This window comes from Myodes glareolus, chromosome 3 (genome assembly GCF_982192425.1).
Source record: "Myodes glareolus chromosome 3, mMyoGla1.1, whole genome shotgun sequence".
Taxonomy (NCBI): Eukaryota; Metazoa; Chordata; class Mammalia; order Rodentia; family Cricetidae; genus Myodes; species Myodes glareolus.
This window is the reverse complement of record NC_142028.1, coordinates 88,962,483-88,980,818: the sequence shown is the minus strand read 5'-3', so window position 1 is coordinate 88,980,818 and position 18,336 is coordinate 88,962,483. Positions and strand designations below refer to the sequence as shown.

The 18,336-nt window shown below is 43.2% G+C and overlaps 1 protein-coding gene, 1 long non-coding RNA gene and 1 pseudogene across 33 annotated transcripts in view; 1 reads left to right on the top strand and 2 right to left on the bottom strand.

The window, feature by feature from the left end:
- Sgip1 (SH3GL interacting endocytic adaptor 1) overlaps positions 1-18,336 on the top strand; it is a 197,482-nt gene that overhangs the window by 36,470 nt on the left and 142,676 nt on the right. The gene's annotated exons all lie outside the window — the stretch shown is intronic.
- Positions 2,207-9,518, bottom strand: LOC125412434 (uncharacterized). Its single transcript, XR_007235592.3, has 3 exons — positions 8,922-9,518; positions 7,865-8,110; positions 2,207-3,293 (listed from the first exon to the last, which is right to left on the bottom strand). It is a non-coding gene; the product is annotated as an uncharacterized LOC125412434 (long non-coding RNA).
- LOC125412433 (mitochondrial import inner membrane translocase subunit Tim8 B pseudogene) lies at positions 12,260-12,516 on the bottom strand (annotated as a pseudogene).

Below are 18,336 nucleotides of genomic sequence, written 5' to 3'. Positions count from 1 at the left end.
CATGAATCTTCCTTATAGAAAAAACCCTCTTCTAAACGTGACCCATTTTCTAAACCCACCTTGTTCTTTGAGACTTCCAGTCTCAGGTGAATCCCGTTCCCCTAAGCACACGTGTTAGAAAAGCAACAGCAAGTTGACTCTGCCATTAAGGTTTAATAATTTCAGAACAGCTGGCATTTATCTTGAGAAAAATACCGAGGAGTGACTCCTTTGATGAACACTTTCCCCTGACCCAGCAATACTTAATTTCTATTTAATTTCTTTCTGTTTATATGTTTATATTAGATTTAATTCCCTGACTTCCTCCCCACATGTGTTTTTACAGAGGTTCCTCCCAGGCTATTTAGTTACAGTGAATTAGTTTTTCCCTAACTCATGAATTAAAGATTTGAAACCATGTGTGAGATTTCTTTCCCCACCCCCCCCCCCCCACTCCTGGAGACTTTGTATAGATCACTCTGACGGTGGTTTCAAGTTTTCTCAGGGTATTCAGTGGCACCACCTATGTTTGGTGAGATCTGGAAAACTGTAACCCCCAAACCTTAAGTGTGAGGCGATCAGTGGGCATTTAGCACGAGTGGAAAGTAACAGCCTGGGTGGGTGATATTGAAAACTGATGGATGAGCCGGGCTGTGGTGATGCACACCTTTAATCCCAGCGCGCGCAGGAGGCAGAGGCTTTGGTAACTGTCTACTTCAGTATGGCCATTTCAAAATATAAGACATTTTACAGAAACTGAGGCATATCATGAAAGGTTACCCAGGAGATATTAAGTCGCGACTGAACCAGTGCGCTGTCATGAATCCGTTAGATAGAATCTTGTTCCCAACCCAAGCGAAGGAAGCATGTAGGCTGCAGGGTGGGTCTGCCTGGAAAATGTGTCAAGTGCAAGAAGCTCCTCACAAAAGCCCACGTATTACATCATCTCATTTATAGAAAATGTCCAGAGCAGGCAAACCTATAAAAGCAGAAGTAAGTTAGTGCTGGGGACATGGAGAGAGACTGCCAATGGTTTTCTTGGAGTGATAAAAATGTTCTAGATTTACTTACACAGAGGCGGTGGTGACACAGTTCTGTTAGTCTACTGGGAACCATTGATTTACAAACACTAACAACATATCCCAATAAAAATGGCTTATTTTTAAGCTTAGGCATGTCGTTTTTGGAACAGTGTTAGCTAACGTAAAAACAAAACCTACATCTTTCCATGACTTTCCCCTTAATTTGATGTTTCTTCCTTCACACAATGAAGGCATTGCTAGAGTCAGGAGCCCCTCAGAGAGGCATCTAGAGCTGCAAATCCTTTCTACTTATTTCTAAAATCTCAGAGTTCTCTGTTTAGGATGCCTATGAGGCCTCTGCCATTATTTGGAAGGTAGAGAGAGAGAATCAAGAGACATCTCCATTTCTCTGCCTTGCCCAACGTGGGAGCAAGCTTCTTCTCAAGTGCCACTGTGCTGCACGGCACATCTAATTGAAAGGCATTTGGAAATGGAACTGGGCCGTGTTCAGGAAGAAGAGACTCTTTCAGACAGCGACTATTGTGCCCCCACCCCACACCTACCCGCCCCCATCGCCCTGCAGTCCCTCTTCCTGCCTCCTTTGCAGGTTCTTGTCTTTAGTGGTTTGTCTTAATCATCACCCAATAGCATTCTGTATTTTGTGTACTCTACCCTTTATATATGGCACACACACACACACATACACACAAATGCATGCACACACATATACATACATATGTATACAGTGTGTATATGTGGTGTTTGATTGTCAATACCTTTGCTCAAAAATGTATTTAATGATTGTGTTTTTCTGTTCTTCAGGGGTACAAGGTTTTATCTTTTATAAGTTGTGGCCCTAGTTGTTTAGTGTTGAATTTCCTTACACTGCAAAACAGATCTAGCTCCGTACTTCCACGTGTGGGCAGGTGTGGACTTTTTAGAGACAAGGATTTTTGAGAAGTCTCTGAGAGAAGAGTTTATAGAGTTGCTACCCACAGAGCATTTGGAAAGCGTGTGGTCTCCATAGTTCCAGTCGTATAACAGATACTCCAGGTTTCATCATGGAGCTGGTGGGAATAGAATAAAGGGCTTTCCAGGAATTCAGAAAGAGTTGCAAAGATAAGGGCAGAACTCACTCTGAGCCACATGTGAATTCCCCTTGAAATTGCTACTTAAAAAATAATAACTTTTGATCCTCACTACAATCTGTAGAGTGCATTTGCAACACCCCTTTTCCTTTGGCCAACGTTTCTCCTTTTATAATTATCTGACTTTACATTTACACCCAAGTTGGATCTTGTGTTTACTTATATGGGCACCTAGTTCCAAGTTGGCCTTCTACTTAGTTGTAAATGTGTCCCCAGAGCCTATCTCCTGGTTGTGTTTAGAAATGAGCCTTTTGTGATTATGGTTACTGGGGAGGGGATGGTAGTCACTGATAAATCCCTCATGCTCCTGTAAGTGACCCTACTCAAACCCACTGGTACTTCAGAAAAACAATGAGCCATTTAAAATTAATGGGTAAATCCAGGCATGATGACACATGTCTGTGATACCACTACTCAGGAGGCTGAGGCAGGAGGATTGTCCATTTCCAGACTTTTTGCACTATGTGGCATATCCCATCTCAAAACAAAACAAAAATGAATAAAAAAAAGTTTTCAAAAGTTTAAAATTGGGCCCAAATACGCCTAGTCTAAATTTGACTGTAATAATGTTGATACCATGAAGCACACATGCATTGATATCCTGAACATGGCTTCAGGTGTGTTCTCCTGCGAGTCAGGTGAGTCAAGGGTTCAGTTTTCACAAATCAGTAAGGTCTGGGCCAAGTGCTCATGCCCCTTCATTCTCCTGTGTGCACTAGATAGCCAGTGTCGGATGCCTGTGTATTTAACGGTAAGATCACATCCTGGGCTTTATTCTCTACCCACAGATAGGCTCTGGCAAACTTCAAGATAAATAACATGTATATGTATATGTGTAAAATGCAGTCAGAAGCCTCAAGTCATTGCCTTGTAAATTCATTTGCCTCTGTTTTCAGTGACTCGAGCCACCAGACCCAGGCTTCAGGGTCAGTTCCAACACTACATAGGAGCAATGTGCATCTTGTTCCGTTTGCATGGCCTCTCTTCCTAAGATCATGTTGGGAGTGGAGCTGGGAATGAAGGTACAGAGAGGCTACGCGGCCAATATTTGCTTTCATTTTGTATCAGAAGGTCTGGAAGTTAACATTCACAGCAATAAGGAGATGGTGCTTGGGATAGTCCTTCTGGAACCGTGAAGATGGCACTGTTGACAAAGAAAATGTCCTGTTTTAGCAATTGCAGTTTTCTGCTTGTAAAACCAATGTTAGTACCATAGTCATCAAGTTGGAATCAGTGAAGATCAGTGCGGATGAGGAAGAATGAAGAAACCTTTCTCTGTTGGGGGAAATGAAGGGATAACTCGGGCACTTCCCACTGCTGAGCTCAGGCCACTTTAATCCCAATATAATGTGACGGGTCTTCTAGTGTCAGCACATTAAAATCATTCTCCCCATTTAAAAGCTGTGTGAAACTCTTTGGTCTATACTCATGAAACTTTGGGGTCCTTGTCTATAAAACAGAAATGATCGTGTAGGACTACAGTCAAGATTTAAAGAGAGTAAATCCAATAGACACAGTAAACAACCCAGAATTATAACCAATCTAGGAATTGCTATTTATTCTCACAAGCCTGTAATATACACCCTAGATATCTCAGTCCAACCTCTTCTGCCTTTGCTAACGTTGCTCCTAAAATCCCACAGGTGAAATCATTTTCCATTGTGTTCCCTCCCCCCTGGCTTTCTGATCCTCCCCACCTCAGTAGGTAAGCTACATGATGACCACAGGGCAAGCTGTTCTAGGAGCGTCCCTTCAGATCAACCATGTGGCGCGTGAAGTTTGGGATCCACAGCTCATTCCCCGCAGACTGCGGAACAGACAAGGAGGGAATTGTCTTGTTGTGCCTTCCAGCTGAGGGCTGCAGCGTCGGCTGTGTTGTGCCTGACGCTGGAGAGTCCAGCTGTGGCGAGGGAGCAGACCGGGGCTGCTCCAGGTTTGATGTTTGAGAAGGGCAGCTGCCAGCGAGCTGGGCATGCTCCAGTATCTTGAATACACGAGCTACCTGTTACAGGCTGGGGTAGCTTTCCCGCAGGTAAAGCTCAAGTTGCTACTGAGACCATATCCTCCTCCTATCTCTGCTGATTAAATGCTTTGCCCATGCTTCAAGGTCCATTTCAACTATCAGTTCCTTGTGCAGGCTTTCTTCGTCCCTCTTGCTCTCCCTCCCCCTTCAGGTTATGGCATGAGCTAATAGAGAGGACTTGTATCTTTGAGCTTCCTTGACTGATCTGGCCAAGTATCCGGGGCCTCCCTCACATCAAAGAGTGCCTTGAAAATACTGGTGGCCCCTAGCCTGAACTCAGATAATGTCTTTTGAATTACTTGTTTCTTGAGGTGATGACCACTCTCTGGTTTCAATACAATATAATCTGATGCATAAACTTGACTGTTAATTTTATCAATCCTGGCTTCTGATTGTGACCACAACCACACAGGTTGTGTGTAAACAAGGTACACAGAGGAAAGAGGCCATGGGGCTATCTCAGCCGATGCTTATGACTTTCATTCACATGTACTATTGTGAAAATCTCCTTATTCTTCACCCTAGGTGAGAGCAGAGGCTTGTTTTTCTAGGTGGTCAGAGGATTAAAAATTTGAATTTGATGAGCTAATTCACTTAGCGTGAGAAGACAATATCATTGCAGGTGTGTAAGTATATGTGTGTGTGTGAGTGTGTGAGTATGTGTGTGTGTGTATGTGTGTGTGTGTGTGCTTGCAACCCTGTGCACACATACACTCATGCATCCTCTGCGTGTGCCGCCCTAAGGAGAAAAAGGAGAATGAGATGTAATGAAACTAGCTCATTCTTAGGTTATACTGTGAAACTTCCTTTTCTTTCTTTCTTTCTTTTTCTTTTTTCAAACTTTCCCTTTGTGGTGATTTGAAATGGAATGCCCCCCCACAGACTCTTATATGTAAATGCTTGGCCCATAGGGAAGGCCACTATTAGGAGGTGTGGCCTTGTTGGAGAAAGTATGTCACTGTGGGGGCAGGCGTAGAGGTCCCATTTATGATCAATCTATGGCCAGTGTGACACACAACGGCTGCTGCTGCCTATGAGCCAAGATCTTAGCTCTTTCTCCAGCACCATGTCTGCCTGTAGGCCACATGCTTTCCACACTGATGATGGACGAAACCTCTGAAACTGTAAGGCAGTTCCAGTGACATGTTTTTCTATATAAGATTTGCACTGGGCATGGTGTCTCTTCACAGCAGTAGAAACCCTAACATCCCCCTGATGATATTCCAGACAATTCATTTTAGCTTTGAGGTTGGATTCTGTGATGAATTAACCTTGCTAGGCTCACTCTAACTAGGCATGATGGCTCACACCTGTAATTCCAGTACTCAGTAGACTGAAGCAGGAGAATTGCCTTGAGTCTGAGGTCATCCTGGACTTTGGGATGAGGCTGTCACAAAAAGTTCCAAACAATGCCATGTCACCACTAGTAAACCAGTGTGCCCTTCAGCAGGGTGCCAGGTCTTGAGGCACCGTGCATCATTCATCAATGTTCTATTATCACACATAGATTCCTGATGTGGGATTCCCCTTTGCATGCTGTGAATGTGTTTGGTGAACGAATAAAGAAGCTATTTAGGCCTGTCACAGAGCAGACTAGAGTAAGGCCGGAATTCCAAGCAGAGATAGAGGAGAAAGTAGGCAGAAATCAGAGAGAAGCCATGTAGCCACCAGAGGAGAAAAATGCCCACGCACCAGTACCAGTAACCACGAGCCTCATGGTAAAATATAAAATAATAAAAATGGGTTAATTTAAGATGTAAGACCTAGCTAAAAATATGCTTAAGCTATAGGCCAAACAGTATTGCAATTAATATAGTTTTGTGTGATTATTTTGGGTCTGGGCGGCCGGGAAACAAACAAGCAGTCTCTGCCAACAAATTCTTGCCATCTGCGGGGTACTGAGATGGGGGAAACCCAGTGTGTGTGTGACCTGGATGATCTCAGTCACTCAGGAGCTCCTACCCTTGGACCCATCTTGGGATGTGTTCCTTTAAAAGGCTTCCTCAATGAGGCTAATGAGCAACTGATGCAGAAACCAATGGACTACAAAGCTCAGGTCTTCCTGGTAGAAGTCGTCTGGTTGCTCAGGAAAACCAGAGGGAAGAGCAGATAGCCCTCAACTGCAGGTTCTCAGATGCCCGGATCCAGTTCTGCTCCAGTTTTGAATCATTTCATAAAGTGCTCATATATAGATTCCTCCCACAGGTAATGCACTGTTCATAAGTTGGTATTGATGCAAAAGGCACAAGCTGACTTGCTTAGAAACCTCACAGTCCTGAATGAGCCCAGCGGCCAAGGCCGAGCTCCATGCCATTAGCTGTACAAAATGACTGAGTGAGTGGCCTCGGGTAGTTGATGGTAGTAAGGGGGGCCTTGAGCAGAGAGTAGAGAGAACCAGGAGAGGCTTCTTTGGGGAAGATAAAACCAATGATGCGGACACATCTGGAACAGATGTTTTCTGTCCATTTGGAGGAAAATCCAATGAAGGAAAACCTCAGGGATCATGACTCCACTGGCGTGTTTGGAGATTTAAAGTTGTATGTTTGCCTCTGATGGGATTAGCCAAGCGTCTGTTGTTGATATTTATTGTCTTTATAAAGCAAAGTAAAAAGAAGGGACTGTTGTGTGCTCCATCCCAGGCCCTACAGTGCTCCTCCCCAAGAAACACAGTGCCCAGCATCACCCACTTTCCCTACCTCAGACATTAGTGCCTGGGGATGTGCACCAGGTGTGTGGTGACAGCATTAGATGGTGAACAAAGGGGACCTAGTACCAGATGCTTCTAAGGTCACATAAGAGGACAGAAATAAGCACTTCAGAAGACAGAAAATACGTCTAGATTAGATTATGAGCCTCTCCTAGAACATCCTTCTGGAAGTCTGTGTATATGGCTAGGCTCCTGTCAACGCCACGTTCTTTTGCACACGTGAAACCATAGCTCTGCTGAGGTCCAAAGCCACACTTGTTCTGACCTCGCTGGCTACTTGTAGTGTTCACATCATTCTTTCTTTTTAATCTGCCCCATCTTGGCTCACAGTACCTGGTCAGACAGAAATAAGCAATCCTTGTTCATGCTTTCTATATAGCCTTCCCTAAATAAAGTTTTATTGACTCCTAGGAACCTTTTTTTCTATACTCTTCCCCAACCCAACAGGCCATTCTGTCCTTGCCCCTATATGGATGCTGTCCCTATTGTTCCTGTTTGTTTGAGACGTCTCAGACTTCTCTGTGTCTCTTGTTTTGCAACCAGTTAACCAACTATCCTAGGACCTCTTGTGTCAGAGTATATCCCAAACACAGTCACCCCCTCCCGTGCCCAAAGCTTCACCCTTTTAAAACACAGTCTGTCCTTTGCTGGTTACTAACTCCTTAACGTCCTCTGTTTCCATCTATAGCCCAGCTCCTATCATTGCAGGCAAATGCATGACCTTTGTTAGGCTGATCGTTTTAAAATACAGGGCAGCCCATGCCCAGCTCACTTCCAAATAGGTGTCCAGCTCACTGAAGAGGAGCTGGTGTGGCTCACACAACCCAACCTAAGACCTTCTGTGGCTGACTCCTTTTTGTCCCGCCCACAGCCACACGTGGGTTGCTGCTGTGTCCTGGACCTTTAAGCGTGTTTCTGTCTGTGATGCTCTTCATTCTTGCTCTCCAGCTCGCCTGAGTCCCTGTTTTCCCCAAACGGTACTCACCTTTCATTCCACTTCCTTCCAGTCTCTGCTCAGGGGTCTCTCCTGATGACACCGTTGAAGCAGTAACCACTGTTCTAATGCCCTTATTCCGCCTGGATCTGCACTTTTTCTGTTCACACCACTTCTCTTCACTGGACACAACACGTATTATTTTATCCATGTATCAGCTCTCTTCTCGTATACACCAAAAATCCTGCTTGCCACGGTGTCTTTAATATTCAGTGTAGTGCTTGCGTAATTGGCTGACTGAATAAAAATATCCAATGTTGCTATAGACTGCAGTCCCTTCTTTATATACTTGTTTGTGCTTAATTATATAGAAATTCCACTTAGTCATTTTACTTCCAGTGCCTCGAACGTAATAGGTACTTAGTAAATATTTAGATCAAGTCTTAGTTAGGGTTTCTACGGCTGTGATAAAACACCACAAGCAAATCAACTTGGAGAGGGGGGGAGTTTATTTCAGCTCATAGTTCTGCATCATAGTCCATTGCTGAAGGAAGTCAGGGCAGGAACTGAAGTAAAGCCGTTCACTGGCTTGTCCCTCGTGGCTGGCTCAGCCTGCCTTATAATATCACCAGTCCTGAGATGGCACTGGTGACCACTGCCAATCATCAGTGAAGAAAATGTCCCAGGCCAGTCTGGTGGCTGGCATTGTCTCAATTGAGGTTTCCTCTCCGCAGATAAATCTAGTTTGTGTCAAACTGACATAAAACTAAACATAACAGACTGGTAGAAAACTGCATACTACAAAATGTTTGACAATCTCTAGTAAATTAAAGTATCTTTATGCATAAAGGATCAAATCACAGTGACTAGCACATCTATAAAAATGACCTAATATAAACAGTGGTTGACTGTTTCTAAGTGTTTTGTTAAAATGTGGCTATTTCTTCATTTATGGGGTTCTATCAGTTTGACCTTTTTTAAAAAAAAATCCCACCATAAATACCAAAAGCATAGGAAAATGAATCCATGGGAAATTTGGAGAAATTTGATTTTCCATTTTAAAAACGTCATGAAGGGCTGCGTTTTCTCTACAGCTTAAAATGCTTACCTCTCTTTTCCTCAGCATTGCCCAAAGTGAGTTATGATGCATTCCTCATAAAAGGTCAAATTATAGGAGTTTTATCTTGTATTTCTTGCCAATGAGTGGATATGTTAATAATGAATAGTGTTAAATTTAAGGTTAGTATTGACTTATTTAACACGTCAGCATGAAAAAGTACTGGAGATGTTATAAAATTTCTCTAACAAGTGGGATGGGCTATCATTTAGAATTTGCTTCGCAAAGAATCTGTGTAGCATGCCTTGGAAGCTGGTGAATGTGAAGTATTGCCTACCGTGTGTGTGTGTGTGTGTGTGTGTGTGTGTGTGTGTGTGTGTGGTGGGAGGGTCAGGAGATAGGGAGTGGGAGGCCACAGTAGAAACAGTGCTGGTGACTCACTCGCTCTGGTAGTGGTTCCGGAATTATATGCCTCCAAGTGGAGGAACATTGAACTGTGTCCCAGAGGGTGTCATGAGAGATTCTAAATCTCTTACATCACAAAGAAGGAGTAACCACGGGCAGGTTGGTGTTGGCAGCAGGTCAGAATCCAGGTCTCCCAACCTCCGTTGACTGCTCTTTCCAGTCTGCAGCTCTTACAGCCGGTAACGAGGCTGTGTGTGATGTGGAAACCTGGGAAAAGGTCATCTTGATTTTAAGAGGATTCATAAATGCTTAATGAGGGTAAACAAACTGGAAGGGTGATGGGGTAACAGAAAACACTTACTGTGTGATGTTGCCTTCGGAAATGAGCAGCTTCGCCGAAAGGTGCTTTAGCTTGGGGGAAAGGCCCAGATGAACAAGCGAATGAAGATAGGCCCTTCGGTTGCGCCTCCTTCCCAGGACACTCCGGATGACAGGGGCTCAGGTCCCAGGCTGCCATGTGAGCAGAGAGGTTCTTTGGTGATCTGAGGAAAGGCATTCAGCTCCAAATGTTTGATTAACTGAGAAGGACACTTCACAGGCTGGAGATATAAAGGGCTTTGGCAGTTTATGCCTCTGTAAAAGCCATTAGCTCTTTCCAGTCGAAGACTAGAAGAGAGTAGAGACATCAGTCCACAGATGTAGCTGAAAATAATGAGCCATCTTCCATAATCTAAGGGTATGTTAATATGACTTTAGTCACAAGTCTCATTCTTAAATCTTTTGATCCCTCTTAACGGCGTTAGCGGACAAACTGATCTAGGAAAATATCATTATAGCATATATATCTATCTTACATACATGTCCACCATGCATCTCACAGGCCACATGCAACCACATAACAGAGCACAGTTATGCAGACCAAAGGGCAACTGTGAGAGTCATTCCTTCTCATTTACTGTGCACTTTGTGTTTTGAGACAGTCTGGGGCTAATCAGATTGGGCAAGGCTAGCTGGCCAGCAGGCAGTAATCTGCCTGTGTCTGCTTCCCCAGTACTGTGATTACAACTGCACAGTGCTACTCCTGGCTTTGTAATATTGATTCTGGGCATTGAACTTGTGTCCTCACACTTACACAGCAAGCACTCTACCAAGTGAGCCAATCACCTCCAGCCTGCACTGAAGCAAGATTAACAAAAGCTCAGAGAGTGATATTGGGATTCTGTCTGAAGACCCAAAAAGCAAAGCAGCCAGCTGCTGGCTCTTACCTCAACCTCAGTCCCAAAATGGTGAAGTTGCTTCCAGGAATCTCAGAATGAGACTGTGTCTAAGAGCTGTTTTCTCCCATTTTATAATCCTCACTAGGACGGGGATTAAAGGTGTGAGCCACTGGGATTAAACACCTGGTTTTCTATGGCACCTAGTGGGATAAACGGTGTGTGTTACCACTGCCTAGTCTCTGATCTTCAGGCAAGCTTTATTTATTAAAATATAAATATAAATGAAATGCCACTACACTGCATCGTGTTTTGTGTACCTTGAGTGCATGTTTCTCTATCATAAGTTTGTAGATGATTGGCATACTTAAAAGAAAATGCAATTTAAATTTTGATATATAAAAAAATACAAATTGCATAATATTAGTTAACATTAACTGTTGACGGCGGAAGTCACAAAATAATCCTGCACCAATTCAGAATTATGAATACTAAAGGGTTATTTATTTGGGGGAGACTTACAGATCACTCTCCTAGATAACAGTCCTCTGCAAGAACAGGATCAGAGTCTAGCAGCCAGAAGCAAGAGCTGGGAGCAAGAGAGAAAGCACACACTTTACAGCTGCATTTACAGTAGAAGAGACCACGCCCAAGAGGGCTGGTATCTTAAAGGCTATTGGTTGAAGGAACAGAAGGAGTTTCCACAGCAAACTGTCAGCACGATACAGCCTAGAGTCACCTAATAAAAGGAGTCTTAACTTATTTTCTTTCTCAGGTTGGTCCATGGACGGTCGGTCTCCGATGGACTGTTGTAGTTGCCTTACCTGATGTAGGCGGGCCCAGCCCACTGCAGGCAGTACCATCCCTAGGCAGGTGGTCCTGGGTTATCTAAGAAAGCTAGTCAAGCCTGAGTTTGTGTACGAGCGAGAGAGTGAGACAGCCAGCAGGCAGCATCCTCTGTGGTTCCTGCAGCATGTCTTCAGCTTCAGTGAGTTCCCTTGTCAGAGGTAACGCTGCGTGGGACAATAGCAGCCCTGCCTTTAGACTCCTGCTTGAGTTCTGCTGTGACTCGGGGAGGCACTGTGACCTGAAAGCGTAAGATGAAATGAACCATTCCCTTGAGTTTCCTCTTACTGCTCTGGTTGGAGCATTTCATCACAGCAACAGACAGAACACTAGACAACCAGAGTAATTTTACTCACACGTAGTTGCACATGTCCTTAACACATCAAGTGTCTGACGCATTTGATTCCCAAATACCTGAATTATAGGCGCCCTTTAGACACTGTCTCAAAGTTGTTTATCAAAGAGACAAGACTTCAGTATGCAAGTCCCCCATAAAGAAGGCAGCCAGCTGTGATCACCTGCTAGAAAAGCCCGAGTGGTCCTGATGAAACCAGAGGATGGATTTTCAAGTGCTGGGCCATAGGCCTTTTACAGTAAAGAAAGGCAGTTGTATCCAGAATGGTCAGTCAGACTGAGATCTATTAACGCTTGCACCAGGATTCTATAAAGAGATTATTTACACATTCACATTAAGCCATTTTTTTGAGACTTCACATTTATTAACTGGTGTTATACAACCTGGAATTACTGAATTCCAATAAATAAATTTTCACTTTTGGACATTTGATCTGTTACTTTTTAGCACCAACAGACTTTTAGTAACTGCCTGATGCCAACCTGACAAGTCGACCACTCTTTCTCCACTGGCCATTCAATCTGCTTAGTAACAAGTCTTTTGGGTCTTCCATCATTCTGAGGAATGGTCTACTGTCCTCCTTTCTGTACAATCTGGGCAAACCAACCGATGATAGCAAGAGTAGTGTCAATGAAGTGGTCCACGCAGCTAGAGAGGCAGTTTTCAGTGCAGGAGTCTAGCCGATTTCCTGGCTAGATTTCTCTACACACTTATCCCAACGTAGTTCCAAGAAGTGATGCACCTGTGCAGTGAATTGCACCTTCTGCTGCTCCGCTGCCACCAGGCGCTGTAACTCCACTTCGTCTGCTTCACCGAGTTCAGCCATTGTCAGTGGGAGTTACTCCACTGAGTCCTGGGGCCTAAGCCTCAGCAATCCTCCTACATGGAGCTCCTTAGTTGGCTCGTATGTTCAGTCAGGTTTTGTAAATACTGGGGTTGACTATTTACTTCATAACTGGCCTTTACTATGAAGGAATTGGCAGTCCTAAGCTCTGTTTTCATAAATGAAGGCCAAAGTTTCTCAGTTCATATTTAACCATATTTAAGCACATTTCTCTGAGCTCAAATAGATGCCACTGTGTTCCCTTGCGCTACGTCAGCTGTGTTCAGGGCTCTGTTCTCTGGTTAAGTCAGTGATTCTCAACCTTCCTAATACTACGACTCTTTCACACAGTTCCTCATGTTGTGGTGAGCCCAACCACAAAATTCTCTTGTTACTACTTCGTAACTGTAATTTTGCTACTGTTATGAATCATAATGTAAATATCTGATACACAGGATATCTGATATGGGACCCCCATGAAAGGGTCATTCGCTTTAGGCCTCTTCCTTCCTGCTCTCTGTTTAATGTCTGCTAAATATTCCTCCGTTACATAGTCTTATATTTGTTTGGCTGGTTTATATAGGGGTATTATCAGTAATAAGAGAAGAAATGTTCTTTAATTCTAAACCCCCTAATATACTGGTCAATGAGTCTCCATCACAAGCCTTATCTCGAGTTAGTGATGTATTTGGGAGGGGGAAATCGACTTGAAAGCCTTTCTCGGGATGAGTGGAGTCTTTTGTGGAAGAGGAGTCTAGGCCTTAGAGAGATCCCAAGCACTGCATTTGAGATACACCATTGAGTAGAATGAGCAGGGCCCAATTTGTCACTGTTAGAGGATTTCCAGATTGAAGCGAAACTGTAGGTGGCATCTGCTTCTACTTAGACAATAAGATTTCCGAATTTACGAATTAAGTGTTAGTATCTTCATTTCTTCAATACCTAACATGTAGTGCGGACAGTGAAAGGGGAAGGAAAGTTTGTTAGCATCAAACTTAGACTTTGGAGCGAACATCTGCTGAGCAGATGTAGTTTGGACCACCCACTGCCCAGACAAATCAACCTACGTTCCTTAAAGAGATGCACATCTCTGAATATTCAAGGTAGAAAAACATTCAGAGGGTAACCGCCGTCTCTGAAGCATGCAACAATTTCTACTGCAACCTCTGTTAAAATTTTTGAGTCCATATTATCTACCCAGATCCTATTAGATTCCCATAGTGCTAAGCAGTTTAGTGGCTTGAAAGGTAAAACAAGCATATTTAAACTAATCTGTTTCCATGACACAGAACCACCCAAGTCTATGCATTACCATGTCGCCTTCCTTCACCGGATTGTTCTGCAGGGTTTGTATATTGGTACACGTATAGCAATATCTGAGATGGGATAGTAAGTTTGCAACAAGATATGCGATAAATTTAACAGACAATAGCATCAGGACAGTGAAAGGGGATTGGTAGTTGTGTGTAGTGATATTTCATTTGTATTTTAATAAATAAAGCTTGCCTGAAGATCAGAGAGTAAAACAAACCCACTGGTCAACTTTGCAGACCAGGCAGTGGTGGCACACACCTTTAATCCCAGTAGCCACACTAGCTTGCCATAGAAACCAGGCGTTACTTATTGGTGCATGCCTTCAATCCTAGCACTAGAGAGGAATATAAGACAGGAGGAGACAGCTCTCAGACACAGTCTCATTCTCAGGATTCCTGGACGAATGCCAGCGGCTGACTGTTTTGCTTTTCTGACCCTCAGATTGAACCCCAGTATCTGTCTCTGGGTTTTTATTACTCATGCTACAGTTTCCTGACTTCCTGGAGGCTGTGAACCAGCTTCTATTGACCCTAGATATAGTATAGATGGACAGTACCAAAGGAGCAGTTATGTGTAAGCCTCGCTTGGTGAACCAGTGAGTTTCTGAGTTCACTTACAGGGTCATGAGTTAGGGTTCACTTTCAGGAACACGGGTGACTCAAAGGCAGCTGCATCACCAGAGTCCACACAAGCGTGGGTAACGACTCAGACGCCACATACCTAGACTTCCCCACCAACTTGTAGTTGCGCTGCAGAGGCTCTCCTAGAACAATTGATAAACTGTAGGGAGAGGCCTCTTGAGCCTGTGTGTTTCATAAGACTCTCTGGGTCTTATGAAACTCTCTTTCCTTTGGGAAAGAATGTTTTAATATGGAGAAAACAGTGATAAAAATTGAAGGTGTAGTTCAGTGGTAAAGCACTAGCCTACCATATGCTAAGGCTCTGAATTTCATCCCCAGCACACCAGCACACACACACACACACACACACACACACACACACACACACACACAGAGAGAGAGAGAGAGAGAGAGAGAGGGGGGGGGGGGGAGAGAGATCTGATCTGAAAATAAGAGAAAGACTAATTGGAAAGAAGGGATTCATTAGAAAGGGAACATGATAAGAAAGTAATGAGTGAATATGATCAAAATATATTGCATGCATGTATAAAGTTATATAAAACATGCATACATGTATGAAACTGTAAAAGTAACAACAAAACAAACAATAGCAGTAGGTAAAAGGCCTTTCTTCCCTGGAGCCCAGTTTCCCTGCTTGTGGGTATTTGAGCAAGTCTGACAGATGACTGCATATAGGTGGAGTCCTTCCTTGTGAAGTTGTTTGCCTTATTTCAGGTCAGTATCCAGTGAAACATTGTAACTGGCGGTTTCTCTCCCACCCACCATCTCCTGAATATCCACTCTGAGGCTTGTATTTGGTTTGTTTGGTTAATGACTAAAGTTTATTACTAACTAGCTTTTACATCTTAAATTAACCCATTTCTATTCATCTATGTATTGTCATGTGGCCGTGCTGTTATGTCGGATCTTGCTTCTCAGGCGTCTGCTGGCATCTCCCAGACTCTGTCTTCTTTTTCCCTGTATCTTTGCTTGGATTTCCCGCCCGGCTCTATTCTGACTGACTACTGGACAAATCAGCTTCTTTATTAACCAATGGTAGTAAAACAGATTCACAGCATACAGCGGGGCATCCCACATCACATCACTGTTGGCTGATGACCAGGCTTACCGCTCCCCCAGTCCACCAAACAAGAGTGAGAAGTGCGGTAAATCTGTCCTCGTTCCCTTGCGGTGAGTCCAGGCAGTATTATCAGGAAGCCTTCCCAGAACTACTGAGGGATGATTTTGCGTTTTTCCCTGCTGGCCTCTCCTTGTTCATCATGGCATGCACGCCCTGTCCTCTCTTGCTTCTCGCATTCTTGGTGGCAGTTTTGTTTGTTTTCTTCTGCTTTGTTTCCCTTGTCCGTCTGCTGGAACCTCCCAGTAATTTCCAGGCAAACTCTGCATGAGTGAGACTCTGATACCCTAACTGTCCCCACAGCATCTTTGAGACTTTCCCTCGTGAACTCTGAGACTTTCCCTTTGTGATGTGAGATGTCCTAACCCTTAATTTGTGGGGAATGGACCTAGAAAGTCAAGTTATGTTAATGTGGATCCCTGGCCCAAATGTCTGCCTGCTTCTACCTAAACATGGTTGAACTTATGAATTAGATATTAGTATCTGCATTTCTTCCATATCTAACATTTAGTGCAGATAGTAGGTGGAAATAACTACCCTTGTGTGTGATGCTGTGTCTAGAAGAATAAGAAGGATCGTGACGTTTCCCATGGGTACCCAAGGAGTGGCATACACTGGAGAACTCTCAGTCTAGTAATGTCTCCAAGAGTCCGACTGATGTTGCTAATGTTGGGAGAAGGCTAGCCCCTTCCTGTTTCTTTGTCTGCAGTTTCATCAATATTTGCTTCACGTATTTTGCAGCTCTCCTGTGTATAGCATTTTGGTAGTTGTTGCCCCTTTTGTGATTGCAGTTTTCACTGTACCCAAAGTTATCACTTCTCCTGGTGCCAGCATTGTCTCAAAGCCACACAGTCTCTCCTGTCCGCCTTGGCTTCACATTTGCATAATGTATTTTCCCATCTTTTCCGTTTCAAGCTGCACAATTATATCTGAAGTCAGCCTCCTATCTACAGCATGCAAATTGGTCATATCTTTAACCACTTGGCCAATTTCCATTTTTATTATACATATTTAGCTCACAGTTAATGAAGCTCTTGATGTGTCACAATATAAGTATGTCATTTTTGGTTGGTTTCTTTTTCCCATCTTCATGGGGGCTATTGTTTGAACATTGTTTTAGAATTCTGTTATTAGGTATATCTCTTTATATCATTTTCCAGTGGTCTCTTTAGCTATTATACTTTATTGCATAACTTGGCATAGCCTGCGGGTGCTATCATTTTGCCACTCTAAAGGAATTGTGAAAATTTTATACTTTGTTATGTCCTTTTACCCTCTCCAGTTTATAACAGAATTGTTCTAAATATTTCTTAGATATGGCGTTATAACCACATAAAACAGTGTTATAAGTTTACTTTATTGTAAGCTGTACTGTTATGTATTACATATCATAATATACTACTCTAAGATACACTTCTGTGTTATAAGAAGTAATTTATGAAACTTGAGAGAAGATGAAAAGCCTTGATGTATTAAAATTTTTTGCTTGTCGTGATTTTTATTCCCTGCTGAGGTTCCTTGTTTGCTCTTCCACCATTCATGGGAAACTTTTAGTTGTTCTCTAGGGAGTAAAGTGTTAAAGTCCCGGATTAGTAGTTTCCTTTCGCCATGCAACGATTTAGTCCTCCTTTATTTCTGAATGCCAGTTTCCCTGAGTGCTACATTCTGGGCTGACAGAGAGCGCTGCTGGTGGTTATTTGGTGTTAGCACTTAAATCTATTTTTGCCACCTTCCTCTGGTTTCCATGATGTCTGGTGAGAGATATGCTCTAATTAGAACTGTTTTCCCACCTAGGCAAGATGTCAGGTATGGCTAGTTTTATGGACTTACTTTCGCATGTTCCTTATAATTAGCTTTAGGAAATTCAGGTATGACGCGTGGGTATTGTTGTGAATTTGGGGTGTTCCCTTTATAATTTTCTCAGATTCTTGAATTGGCAGTTTGTTTCTCATCAGATTTAGGAAGTGTAACTGTTTCTCTGGGTCCCTTTTCAGGCGTGCCTTCTGCATTTCTGAGACCCCAGTGACACTATATAGGAGACCTCTTTGGTTAAAGCCACATGGATCCTTTATGGTTGTGTTCATGTTTCTCCTGCCTTTGGACTCTTTTTTTTCAGATTCGGGGGTTTCTATTCTTCCATCGTCTGGTTCTCTGATCCCTTTCTGCTACTGAGCCTTCACTGAGCGTTTTATTGAAGTTACTGTATCATTAGATGAGGTCACTCGTATTCTCCCCCATTCCCTGCCTTGTCTGTATCACTTCCTTTGCAGGTTTAGATAAGTTGAAAACTTCCATCCAGATTATTAGCCTGACGACGTCATTCTTGAACAGCTGGGCTCCTACATTACTAGAGCTTGTGTGTATGTTCCAGAACACTCCTAACTCCAGTGGATTTCATCTTCTCCAGCGAGCCTCCTGATAGTGAGACAACCATCCTGAGTAATTAACTCTATTATATCTGCATGAAGTAAGCCCTGTTCTTGCTCCTTTGTCAATCCTCTTCAAAAAATAAGGGAGGGAGATAGCTAGAAGAGGGAAAAAAGGACCCTGTGAAGCTTCATAATACTCATCCCTGAATTTTCTCCCACTAAAGGCAAATAATTAACTTAACCTTCACCAAGAAGCCCCAAAACCCATACTTCTTATTTTTTATCTGTTTTCTTAAAACAATAATATCATCAAAACATTGGGACATCACTTCTTCTGAATTACATATTAGCCTTGAACTCAAATTAAATCTGCTGAAGTATT